General features: G+C 50.3%; 1 long non-coding RNA gene across 2 annotated transcripts; it reads right to left on the reverse strand.

Moving 5' to 3' along the window:
* Window positions 1–232: 232 nt before the first annotated feature.
* On the reverse strand, window positions 233–10,973 carry LOC116987619. 2 transcript variants are annotated; one of them, XR_004415747.1, is made up of 5 exons: window positions 10,920–10,973; window positions 7,084–7,216; window positions 5,149–5,221; window positions 1,292–1,462; window positions 233–594 (listed from the first exon to the last, which is right to left on the reverse strand). It is a non-coding gene; the product is annotated as an uncharacterized LOC116987619 (long non-coding RNA). The 2 variants fall into 2 exon arrangements; XR_004415746.1 differs by lacking the exon at window positions 10,920–10,973 and adding an exon at window positions 9,286–9,340.
* Between the last annotated feature and the right edge of the window lie 1,448 nt (window positions 10,974–12,421).

Raw genomic sequence — 12,421 nt, forward strand, 5'->3', positions numbered from 1 at the left:
GGGGAATTTAAAATTTAGTTTAGTTTAGAGATACAGCGTGGAAGCAAGTTCATCGGCCCACCGAATCCACACTGCCCGGCGATCCCCGCATACTTACACTATCCTACACGCACACACACACACACGAGGGACAATTTACAATTCAACCAAGCCAATTAGCTGACAAACCTGCACGTCTTTGGAGTGTGGGAGGAAACCCACTCAGGTCACGGGGAGAACGTACAAACTCCATTCAGACAAGCATCCCTGGTTGGGATCGATCTCAGGTCCCTGGCGCTGTGAGGCAGCAACTCTACCGCTGCGCCACCGTGCCGCCCTGCAAGGGAATTTTAAGGCAAGGGGAAGATACTCGGGCCACTTGCCGGTGGTTCACTTCAGACCTGCCCGTTTGTACATTGTACCATCATGCAGGTACTTATCTCGTCTCTGGTTCCCTGTCAAACCCAACACTGGGCAATGTCAGGGCACTGTGTCGTCACAAGGAACCATCGCAAACCCACGGAGGCCCGTCTCCTCTTGCTCCTGGATTCTGTTCCTTCCGCCTCGAGGTCGGCCAGCTCAGCCACGGAGATTCCCTCGGGAGCAGGAGAGGCGCTAGGAGATGAAAGAGAAGACACAAAGTGCCGGAGTAACTCGGCGGGTCAGGCAGCATCTCTGGAGAAAAAGGAACAGGTGATGTTTCAGGTCGAGATCCCTCTTCAGATCGAGAGTCGGGGGGGGGGGGGGGTTGGAGGGGAACTAGAGGTACGAAAAGGTTCAGAACAAATCAGAGCCGGCACCGATGGCCAAGGGAAGGTGGAGCCCACAATGGTCCATTGTTGTCAGTGGAAGAGGTGATAACAAAGGGATACGAGGATGCGGACAGTGGAATTGGAGAGACGACTAACGCGGGGGAGAGATGGCGAGAGAGGGGAAGCAAGGGTGACTTGAAATTGGAGGATTGAATATTTATACCGCTGGGGTGTAAGCTGCCCAAGCGGAATATGAGGTGCTGCTACTCCACTTTGCGCTGGGCCTCACTCTGACAGTGGAGGAGGCCCAGGACAGAGAGGTCAGTGTGGGAATGGGAGGGGGAGTTAAAGTGTTTGGCAACCAGGAGATCGCGTAGGCCCAGGCGGACTGAGCGGAGGTGTTCAGCGAAATGATCGCCTGGTCTGCGCTCGGTCTGGCCGATATATAGTACCCCCACACACCGAGAGCATGATTAACGAATGTGATTGAGCTTACAATGAAAGATCGTGTAGACTTGCGGCGAGTTTTTGTTGGCCATTGGAAGGTTGGACCATCTTACCTCAGTGTTTGAAGGGCCTGGATTTCTTTACCCTTCTGCCAGGTCTCGTTTCCAGTCCGTGCAACGGAAAGAGCGCAGGCCTAAATCCTCAGACTCCCTCCCCCAGCGGCACAGTCTCTAGAAGCAAACAGCCAGACCGCCATCTTGGATGGATGGTCTTGTCAGCGGCGCCTGCATTCCAAAGAACAAACAGAGTCAAAACCAAAGATTATAGAGCAGAGGGCCTGAATTAGGACATTCGGCCCATCAAGTCTACTCTGCCATTCAATCGTGGCTGATCTATCTCTCCCTCCTAACCCCATTCTCCTGCCTTCTCCCCATAACCCCCGACACCCGTACTAATCAAGAATCTATCTATCTCTGCCTTAAACATATCCATTGACTTGGCCTCCACAGTCTTCTATGGCAAAGAATTCCACAGATTCACCGCCCTCTGACTGAAGAAATTCCTCGTCATCTCCTTGCTAAATGAACGTCCTTTCATTCTCAGGTCCTAGACTCTCCCACCAGTGGAAACATCCTCTCCACATCCACTCTATCCAGGCCTTTCACTATTCGGTAAGTTTCAATGAGGTCTCCCCCCACCCATCCTTCCAAACTCCAGCGAGTAGCGGCCCAGCGCCGTTAAACGCTCATCGTGTATAAAGTGCGCGTTTTTAAACCCCAGCCTCTGTTACTGAATGTCCTTCAAGGCTTTAGAACAACATGCATTTTTCATCATCTGCTTTCTAAAAATAATCATCTGCACCGCTCGATCCCACGTCAGCCGTCAAAGTGTATCATTAATTATGCACTGATTTCTTCTCAGTTTTTTTCCACGAGCTCGGTCTCTGCAGTCAGTGGCGTGAGGAGGCACAAATGTTCCCCAGAGGCGGGTGGTGGTGGGGGAGGGGAGGGTGAGGAACTTGCTGCCCCTGTGGCTGTTAGGGTCGCCAACTTTCCCACTCCCAAATAAGGGACAAATGATCAAAATAAGGGACAAGTTCCCGACGGCAATTCGTTGACCGACTCGGCCGTGGCTGGGTGAATGATGAGTCGGCCCGGGTGCTGGACTGCACACAAAGCCCAGCTGGTGGGGCCAGCTGAGGAGTTTTGGCCCGGGCTGTCCGGCACCCCATCCAACTCATGAACCGATGATCGGCCATGAGAAGGAGGGGTGGTGGTGGTGTCGGCGGCAAGCGAAGATCCGAAGGTCAGACAGCTGGCCGGGCTTCCGACCGACCGAAGGGGCCACGGGCGAGGCTGCACTCCATGGGCTGCACTACGTCGGGACTTTGTTCTGGCCTTCCCGGCCTTCCAGTCTGTGGGAGGGTCTCGCCTCCAAAAAAGTCACCCGTTCCTTAGAAACATAGAAAATAGGTGCAGGAGTAGGCCATTCGGCCCTTCGAGCCTGCACCGCCATTCAATATGATCATGGCTGATCATCCAACTCAGTATCCTGTACCTGCCTTCTCTCCATACCCCCTGATCCCTCTAGCCACAATCTAACTCCCTCTTAAATATAGCCAATGAACTGTGGCCTCAACTACTTTCTGTGGCAGAGAATTCCAGAGATTCACCACTCTCTGTGTGAAAAAAAAAATTCTCATCTCGGTCCTAAAAGATTTCCCCCTTATCGTTAAACTGTGACCCCTTGTTCTGGACTTCCCCAACATCGGGAACAATCTTCCTGCATCTAGCCTGTCCAACCCCTTAAGAATTTTGTGAGTTTCTATAAGATCCCCCCTCAATCGTCTAAATTCTAGCGAGTACATCCCTTCTCTCCAGAGATGCTGCCTGGCCCGCTGAGTGACTCCAGCGCTTTGTGTCAGTGCTGGAGGTCGGCTGTGTGAATGCCACGTTTTGCTGGGGATTAGAAGGAAACACAAAAAGACAAAAAACCAGATAGCACCGAAATGGCATCGAGTGGAAGTGAGCCGGAGAGAGGATTATTTCCCTCATCTTTGACAGCTTAAAGCCAAGTGAAAAAATCAAGGGCAGCCAAGGGCAACGTTGCCGTGGGATTTATGCTTTAGCTCTGCAGTCTCTTAATCCTTCCATCAATCCGCGCTGGAATTAAACCTGGGTATCAAAATGCCAAGCATTGAAAGATTTAAGCCTATTTAAGCAGATTGAAGCAACATTACATTTCACTTACAATACTAACTCAAATTGTTCTTTTTTTTTTCCGCTCTAGGTTCATCTTAATTTGCCAACAACGTGATCCATTTTGTTCCAACCCCCGTCTTAGTTTAGAGATACAGCGCGAAAACAGGCCCTTCGGCCCACTGAGTCCGCGCTGACCAGCGATCCCCGCCCATCAACACCATCCTACACACACACACACACACTAGGGACAATTTTACATTTACACCAAGCTAATTAACCTACAAACCTGCACGTCTTTGGAGTGTGTGGGAGGAAACTGAAGATCTCGGAGAAAACCCACGCAGGTCACGGGGAGAACGTACAAACTGCGTACAGACAGCGCCCGTGGTCGGGATCGAACCAGGGTCTCTGGCGCCATGAGGCAGCTTTGCTGCCGCTGCGCCACCGTGCCGCCTATGGGTCAATTGTGTTCAACAGTCAAGGGGTAGCACAGTGGCGCAGTGGAAGAATTGCTGCCACACTCCGCCAGAGACCCGGGTTCGATCCCGACCAAGGGTGCTGTCTGTACGGAGTTTGCACGTTCTCCCTGTGAGTTTCATCAAGGTGTTCTGGTTTCCTCCAACACTCCAAAGACGTGCAAGTCTGTAGGTTAATTGGCTTCTGTAAACTGGCCCTCGCGTGTGTGTAGGGTGGTGTCAGTGTGCGGGGGTCACTGGTTGGCACGGACGAGGTGGGCCGAAGGGCCTGTTTCCGCGCTCTATCTCTAAAGTCTAAAGAAGGGAGCTGAGAAATGGTCGCAAAGACTGATCAAAAGGATTAACGCACCAGCTGGGCGCCAAAATATCCTAATTGAAGTCTGGATTAATGGCAGGCGTTGTCTGAGGTTCTGGATTTGACTAGAGATACGGCAGGAAAACAGGCCCTTCGGCCCACTGAGTCCACACTGACCAGCGATCACCTGTCCACACACAAGTTCAGAAACAGTCTCTTTACAGTATTATCAGGCAACTGAATGTTCCTCTTGTCAGCTAGAGTGTGGTCCTGACCTCCCATCTACCTCATTGGAGACTTTAGCACTATCTTTAAATCGGACTTTATTGGGCAACCCTTGATCAGACAATAGACAATAGACAATAGGTGCAGGAGTAGGCCATTCGGCCCATCCTGCCAGCACCACCATTCAATGTGATCATGGCTGATCATTCCCAATCAGTACCCCGTTCCTGCCTTCTCCCCATATATCCCGACTCCACTATTTTTAAGAGCCCTATCTAGCTTTCTCTTGAAAGCATCCAGAGAACCTGCCTCCACCGCCCTCTGAGGCAGAGAATTCCACAGACTCACCACTCTCTGTGAGAAAAAGTATTTCCTCGTCTCCGTTCTAAATGGCTTACCCCTTATTCTTAAACCATGGCCCCTGGTTCTGGACTCCCCCAACATCGGGAACATATTAAGGACTTTCCTTTAGGAAGGAGATGAGGAGGAATTTCTCCAGTGAGAGGGTGGTGAATCTGTGGAATTCTTTGCCACAGAAGGCTGTGGAGGCCAAGTCAATGGGTATATTTCTTAGGCAGGGCTAGGAAGATTCTTGATTAGTGCGGGTGTCAGAGGTTATGGGGAGAGGGCAGGAGAATGGGGTTAGGAGGGAGAGATAGATCAGCCACGATTGAATGGCGGAGTAGAGATGATGGGCTGAATGGCCGAAAATTGCTCCCATCACTTATGACCTTATGATGGGGAAACAAACCAAGCAAGGGCGAAGTACAAACCTTCGTGACGCAGGAAGGTGGAGAAACCTTCCGTTCGGGCTGTAGTGTCCTAGCTGGCTTTGTCACTGGAACCCTTGAAAGGAAAATGGTAAAAAAAAAAAAAAAGCAGCAGACCACAGCACATAGAAGCACAATGCAGAACATACCCTCGCTAACCAGAGCTGCCTACATCCAGCTACAGATCCCAACTAAACCGCGCGGCACCTGTAGTCATTGCCAGCCATCGACCACCCATTCACACCAGTTCTACGCTACCCCCCTTTCTCATCCATTCTCCACAAGCTAGGAACAATTTACAGAGGGGGCAATTAACCCACTAACCCGCCTGCATAGATTTTAGTTTTCGCTTTGAGATGCATCATGGAAACAGGCCCTTCAGCCCACCCGGCCAAGATCTCCCATCTACACCAGTCCCACGTTTGGCCCCATATCCCGCTAAGCCTATCCGATCCACGTACCAGTCCAAATGCCTTTTAAGGGGCTGGACAGGCTAGATGCAGGAAGATTGTTCCCGATGTTGGGGAAGTCCAGCACAAGGGGTCACAGTTTAAGGATAAGGGGGAAATCTTTTAGGACCGAGATGAGAAAAACATTTTTCACACAGAGAGTGGTGAATCTGTGGAATTCTCTGCCACAGAAGGTAGTTGAGGCCACAGTTCATTGGCTATATTTAAGAGGGAGTTAGATGTGGCCCTTGTGGCTAAAGGGATCAGGGGGTATGGAGAGAAGGCAGGTACAGGATACTGAGTTGGATGATCAGCCATGATCATATTGAATGGCGGTGCAGGCTCGAAGGGCCGAATGGCCTACTCCTGCACCTATTGTCTATGTTTCCATGTTTTTATATAAATGTTCTTATAGTATTTGATTCAAAGGCACTTCAGTTTAGTTTGCAGGTACACCGTGGAATCAGGCCCTTCGGCCCACCAAGTCCATGCCGGCCAGCGATCACCCTGTACTATCCTACACACACACAAGAGACCTTTTTTTTTTTTTAACGGAAGCCACTTAGCCCACAAACTTGCACGTCTTTGGAGTCTGGGAGGAATCCGGAGCATCCGGAGAAAACCCATGCAGTCACAGGGAGAACGTGCAAACTCCGTACAGATAGCACCCGTGGTCAGGATTGAACCTGGGTCTCTGGCGCTGAGGGGCAGCAACACTACCCGCTGCGCCACTTGGCCTTCATCGCCAAGAGGTGACAGTAATTGGGCCGGCACGGTGGCGCAGCGGTAGAGTTGCTGCCTCACAGCGCCAGGGATGGCAGGTTCGATCCCGACTACGGGCGCTGTCTGAACGGAGATTGCACGTTCTCCCCGTGACCTGCGTGGGTTTTCTCCGGGTGCTCCGGCCTCCCCCCCACATTCCCAAAGACGTGCGGGATGGCAGGTGAATCGGCCCTCTGTAAATTGCCCCCTAGCGTGCAGTAAGTGGATGTGTAAGTGGGATTACATGGAACTAGTGTGAAGGGGTGATCGCTGGCCGGAGTGGACTCAGTCAGGCTGAAGGGTCTATTTTTATGCTGCATCTCCAAACTAAATGTTCACTCTCTTTAGTGGAACAAGCGCGTTGTTTGGTATAAATTAAACCCCGTCAATATTATGGAGATAAAGTTTATGTTAGTTCTAAGTGACAGGAACAGAATCAGGCCATTCGGCCCATCAAGTCTGCTCACCCGTTTCAATCATGACTGATCTATCTCTCCCTCCTATCCCCATTCTCTTGCCTTCTCCCCATCACCCTTGACACCCGTACTAATCAAGAATCTATCGATCTCTGCCTTAGAAATATCCACTGACTTGGCCTCCACAGGCAAAGAATCCCACAGATTCACCACCCTCTGACTAAAGAAATTCCTCCTCATCACCTTCCTGAAGGAACGTCCTTTAATTGAGAAGCTATGCCCTCCCGTCCTAGACGCTCCAACCCACTCACAATGTATTGCTGGTGGCTTCGGTTGGACAACTGGGATGTGGCTGGTCGATGGACCGTGGTCACCTAGCGACCACCACAGCATCCTCCCCTCCTGGACCCCGAGGCGAATGGCTGGTGCGTTTTCTCCACATTACTACGAGAAAATACAAAATCCTCAGGTGAAAACGACCGCAGAGAAAGTACCCGAGCTAGCTCGACGTAACAAGAGGAAATCCTCTTCATAACAAGAGAATTGCAGTATAGGAGTAAAGAGGTTCTTCTGCAGTTGTATAGGGCTCGGGTGAGACCACATCTGGAGTATTGTGTACAATTTTGGTCCCCTAATTTGAAGGAGTACATCCTTGTGATTGAGGCAGTGCAGCGTAGGTTCACGAGATTGATCCCTGGGATGGCGGGACTGTCATATGAGGAAAGATTGAAAAGACTAGGCTTGTATTCACTGGAGTTTGGAAGGATGAGGGGGGGGGTCTTATAGAAACATATAAAATTATAAAAGGACTGGACAAGCTAGATGCAGGAAAAATGTTCCCAATGTTGGGGCGAGTCCAGAACCAGGGGCCACAGTCTTAGAATAGAAGGGGAGGACATTTACTTTTTCACCCAGAGAGTTGTGAATTTATGGAATTCCCTGCCACAGAGGGCAGTGGAGGCCAAGTCACTGGATGGATTTAAGAGAGAGTTAGATAGAGATCTAGGGGCTAGTGGAGTCAAGGGATATGGGGAGAAGGCAGGCACGGGTTATTGATAGGGGACGATCAGCCATGATCACAATGAATGGCGGTGCTGGCTCGAAGGGCCGAATGGCCTCCTCCTGCACCTAGTTTCTATGTTTCTAAGTACAAAGGGTATAGAAATAGCCCAGAGCATACACAAGAATTCTCTAAACCAGTTCCCCAGATTAGATGTTCAAAAGGGAACTGCAGATGCTGGAATATCGAAGGTACACAAAATTGCTAGGGAAACTCAGCGGGTGCAGCAGCATCTATGGAGCGAAGGAAATAGGCGACGTTTCGGGCCGAAACGTCGCCTATTTCCTTCGCTCCATAGATGCTGCTGCACCCGCTGAGTTTCCCCAGCAATTTTGTGTCCCCAGATTAGATGTTATCTCTGTTTGCTTTGTTGTCACCTTCTATGAGCGAACAATGATCTAATCTACAGTTTCGTCGATCCCCATCTCTTTTGATGTCTCGTTTTCACACCTTACCCTTCCTTATCTCTGGTGTCTCCCTCTCCCCCGACTCTCGGTCCGAAGAAGGCGCCTCGACCCGAAACGTCACCCATTCCTTCCCTCCAGAGATGCTGCCTGTCCCGCTGAGTTACCTCATGCATTTTGTGTCTATCTTCGGTGTAAACCAGCATCTGCAGTTCCTACATGTACGTGAGGCGCCAGCTTTGGCCGCCATTTTCAAAGTCCTGCCTGCATATAACCCACATCCCTCCATTCCCTGCGTATCCATGCGCCTATACTATGGTATCTGCCTCCACCTCCACCCCTGACAGCGGGTTCCGAGCACCAGGCAGTGTGGACGCAGCAGCCCAGACCCATCGCACAAACCAGCCTCCCTTCCACTGGCTCCATCTACACCTCACGCTGCCTCGGCAAGGCCAGCAGCATCATCAAGGACCAGTCTCATCACCCGGCCACTCCCTCTTCTCCCCTCTCCCATCGGGCAAAAGGTCCAGAAGTGTTAAAACGCACACCTCCAGATTCAGGGACAGTTTCTTCCCGGCTGTTATCAGGCAATTGAACCATCCTACCAACAACCAGAGAGCGGTCCTGAACTACTATCTACCTCATTGGTGACCCTCGGACTTTTTCTTTGATCGGACGATACCTTGCACTAAACGTTATTCCCATATCATGTATCTGTACACTGTGGACGGCTCGATTGTAATCAAGTATTGTCTTTCCGCTGACTGGTTACAACGCAACATGAGCTTTTCACTGTACCTCGGTACACGTGACAATAAACTAATCTATACTAAACCCACCACCCTTTGGGTAAAAATCCAATCTAGCCCCACACATCTCAGCTAAACGTACCACCTTCTCACCTTAAAGCTATGCTTACCCGAGCTAATATTCATCTCTTCCCTCCCAGTTTCCTGGCTTTGCCCCATACGTTAGGCTAGTGGTTTTCACAAACAATAGCCACAGTGTTTGCCAACTAAAGACAGGCACAAAATGCTGGAGTAACTCACCCAGGCAGCATCTCTGGAGAGAAGGAATGGGTGACGTTTCGGGTTGAGACCCTTCTTCAGACTGGTTAGGGATAAGGGAAACGAGAGATATAGACATTGATGTGGAGAGATAAAGAGCAACGAATGAAAGATGTGCAAAAATGTGACCATGATAAAGGAAACAGGCCATTGTTTAGCTGTTTATAAAAACATAGAAACATAGAAAATAGGTGCAGGATGAGGCTATTCAACCCTTCGAGCAAGCACCGCCATTCATTGTGATCATGGCTGATCGTCCCCAATCAATAAGCCTGCCTTGTCCCCATATCCCTTGATTCCAACAACCCCTGGAGCTCTATCTAACTCTCTCTTAAATCCATCCAGTGATTTGGCCTCCACTGCCCTCTGTGGCAGAATAGAAGCATAGAACGAGAACGAGAAGCTGGTGCGACTTGGGTGGGGGAGGGATGGGGAGAGAGAGAGGGAATGCCGGGGTTACCTGAAGTGGGAGAAATCAATATTCCTACCACTGGGCTGTAAGCTGCCCAAGCGAAATATGAGATGCTGTTCCTCCAATTTGCGTTTAGCCTCACTCCGACAATGGAGGAAGTCTAGGACGGAAAGGTCAGTGTGGGAATGGGAAGGGGAATTAAAGTGCTTTGCAGCCGGGAGATTGGGTTGGTTCAGGTGGACTGAGCGAAGGTGTTCGGCGAAACGATCGCCCAGTCTGCGTTTGGTCTCGCCGATGTACAAAAGTCCACATCTTTAACATGGGATACAGTAGATGAGGTTGGAGGAGGTGCAAGTGAACCTCTGCCTGAACTGAAAGGAGTGTTGGGGTCCCTGGACAGAGTCGAGGGAGGCGGCATAGGGACTGGTTGGGGAACTGGGAAGGGGGAGGGGATGGAGAGAGAGGGAAAGCAAGGGTTGCTTGAAGTTAGAGAAGCCAATGTTCGTACGGCTGGGGTGTAAACTGCCCAAGTTTCAAGTTTCAAGAGAGTTTATTGTCATGTGTCCCAGATAGGACAATGAAATTCTTGCTTTGCTTCAGCACAACAGAACATAGTAGGCATGACTACAGAACAGATCAGTGTGTCCATATACCATTGTATAAATATATACACACATGAATAAATAAAATAGAGAAAGTGCAAATAAGCAGATAATGGGCTATTAATGTTCAGAGTTTTGTTTCAGTTGAGTTCAACAGCCTGATGGCTGTGGGGAAGTAGCTATTTCTGAACCTGGACGTTGCAGTCTTCAGGCTCCTGTACCTTCTACCTGATGGGGAGATGAGTGTTTGGCCAGGACGGTGTGGGTCTTTGATGATACTGCCAGCCTTTTTGAGGCAGCGACTGCGATAAATCCCCTCGATGGAAGGGAGGTCAGAGCCGATGATGGACTGGGCAGTGTTTACTACTTTTTGTAGTCTTTTTCGCTCCTGGGCGCTCAAGTTGCCGAACCAACCAACCCAAGCGACAAGATTGGCAATAGAGACCTTCACGCCAGAGCTCTTTGCTAAGCCTTTGTCCACCCAGCTCCTGATGAACTGAAGCAAGCTTTAAGTTAACGTTATTCCCTCTTTAGCTGTGTCTCTGGCTCCCCTCCGCTCCCCTCCGCCCCTCAATCACCTTCCCCCAATTGGAGGTGCTCACCTTCATGGGCCCTTGGGACTCGGCTGCCCAGCACAATGCCCGACCAGGATACTGAAAGACAAAAAGGGTGGGCACTGTTAACTTTCTCACTGTAAGTTTACGGAAACGGCATCTTCGTCCGCGAGGGAGGCACGCGTCCAGAGTGGGTCTATTGTCATATGTCCCGAAACGTAACCGTTAAATTCTCCCCTGCAGCAGCACAACAGACAATGTAAACTGGGGATGGGCACAAAGGGCTGGAGTAAAACTCAGCGGGACAGGCGGCATCTCTGGAGAGATGGGGGACGTTTTGGGTCGAGACCCTTCTTCAGACTGAGATTCGGGGGAGAGGGAAACTAAAGATATGGAAGGGCAAGGTGTGAAATAACAGATCAAAGCAGTCGATGGTGGTTGGTTGTTGAGTTTAGTTTAGAGATACAGCACGGAAAGAGGCCCTTCGGCCCAACGTGTGCGCGCCGACCAGCGATCCCCGCAAATTAATGATATCCTACACACACACACATTTTATACCAAGCCAATTAACCTACAAACCTCTACTGTACGTCTTTGGAGTGTTGAGGGGGGGGGGGGACCAAAGGTCTCGGAGAAAACCCCATGCAGGCCACAGGAGAACGCACAAACTCCGTACGGACAGCAGCCGTAGTTGGGATCGAACTGGCGCTGTAAGGTGCTGATGCTTGTTGGCTGAGGGGAAGGTGACAACGAGCAGTACAAACAGTAAAATTAATCAGGAGGACAGTGGAGCTAGGGTGGGGGAGGGACGGAGAAAGAGGGAAAGCAAGGGTTACTTGAAGTTAGAAAAAACAATTCTCATGCCACTGGGGTGCAAGCTGCCCAAGCAAAATATGTGTCCAGTTTTGGTCTCCTAATTTGAGGAAGGACATCCTTGTGATTGAGGCAGTGCAGCGTAGGTTCACGAGATTGATCCCTGGGATGGCGGGACTGTCATATGAGGAAAGATTAAAAAGACTAGGCTTGTATTCACTGGAGTTTAGAAGGATGAGGGGGGGGGGGGGGGGTCTTATAGAAACATATAAAATTATAAAAGGACTGGTCAAGCTAGATGCAGGAAAAATGTTCCCAATGTTGGGCGAGTCCAGAACCAGGGGCCACAGACTTAGAATAAAGGGGAGGTCATTTAAGACTGAGGTGAGAAAAATAACTTTTTCACCCAGAGAGTTGTGAATTTATGGAATTCCCTGCCACAGAGGGCAGTGGAGGCCAAGTCACTGGATGGATTTAAGAGAGAGTTAGATAGAGCTCTAGGGGCTAGTGGAGTCAAGGGATATGGGGAGAAAGCAGGCACGGGTTATTGATAGGGGACGATCAGCCATGATCACAATGAATGGCGGTGCATCAAGCTTGTCCAGTCCTTTTATAATTTTATCATGTATCTGCACACTGTAAATGGCTCGATTGTAATCATGTATTGTCTTTCCGCTGATTGGATGAGCACGCAACACAAGCTTTTCACTGCACCTCCCCCCCCTCCCCACCACTCT

Source organism: Amblyraja radiata, chromosome 25 (assembly GCF_010909765.2).
Source record: "Amblyraja radiata isolate CabotCenter1 chromosome 25, sAmbRad1.1.pri, whole genome shotgun sequence".
Classification (NCBI taxonomy): Eukaryota; Metazoa; Chordata; class Chondrichthyes; order Rajiformes; family Rajidae; genus Amblyraja; species Amblyraja radiata.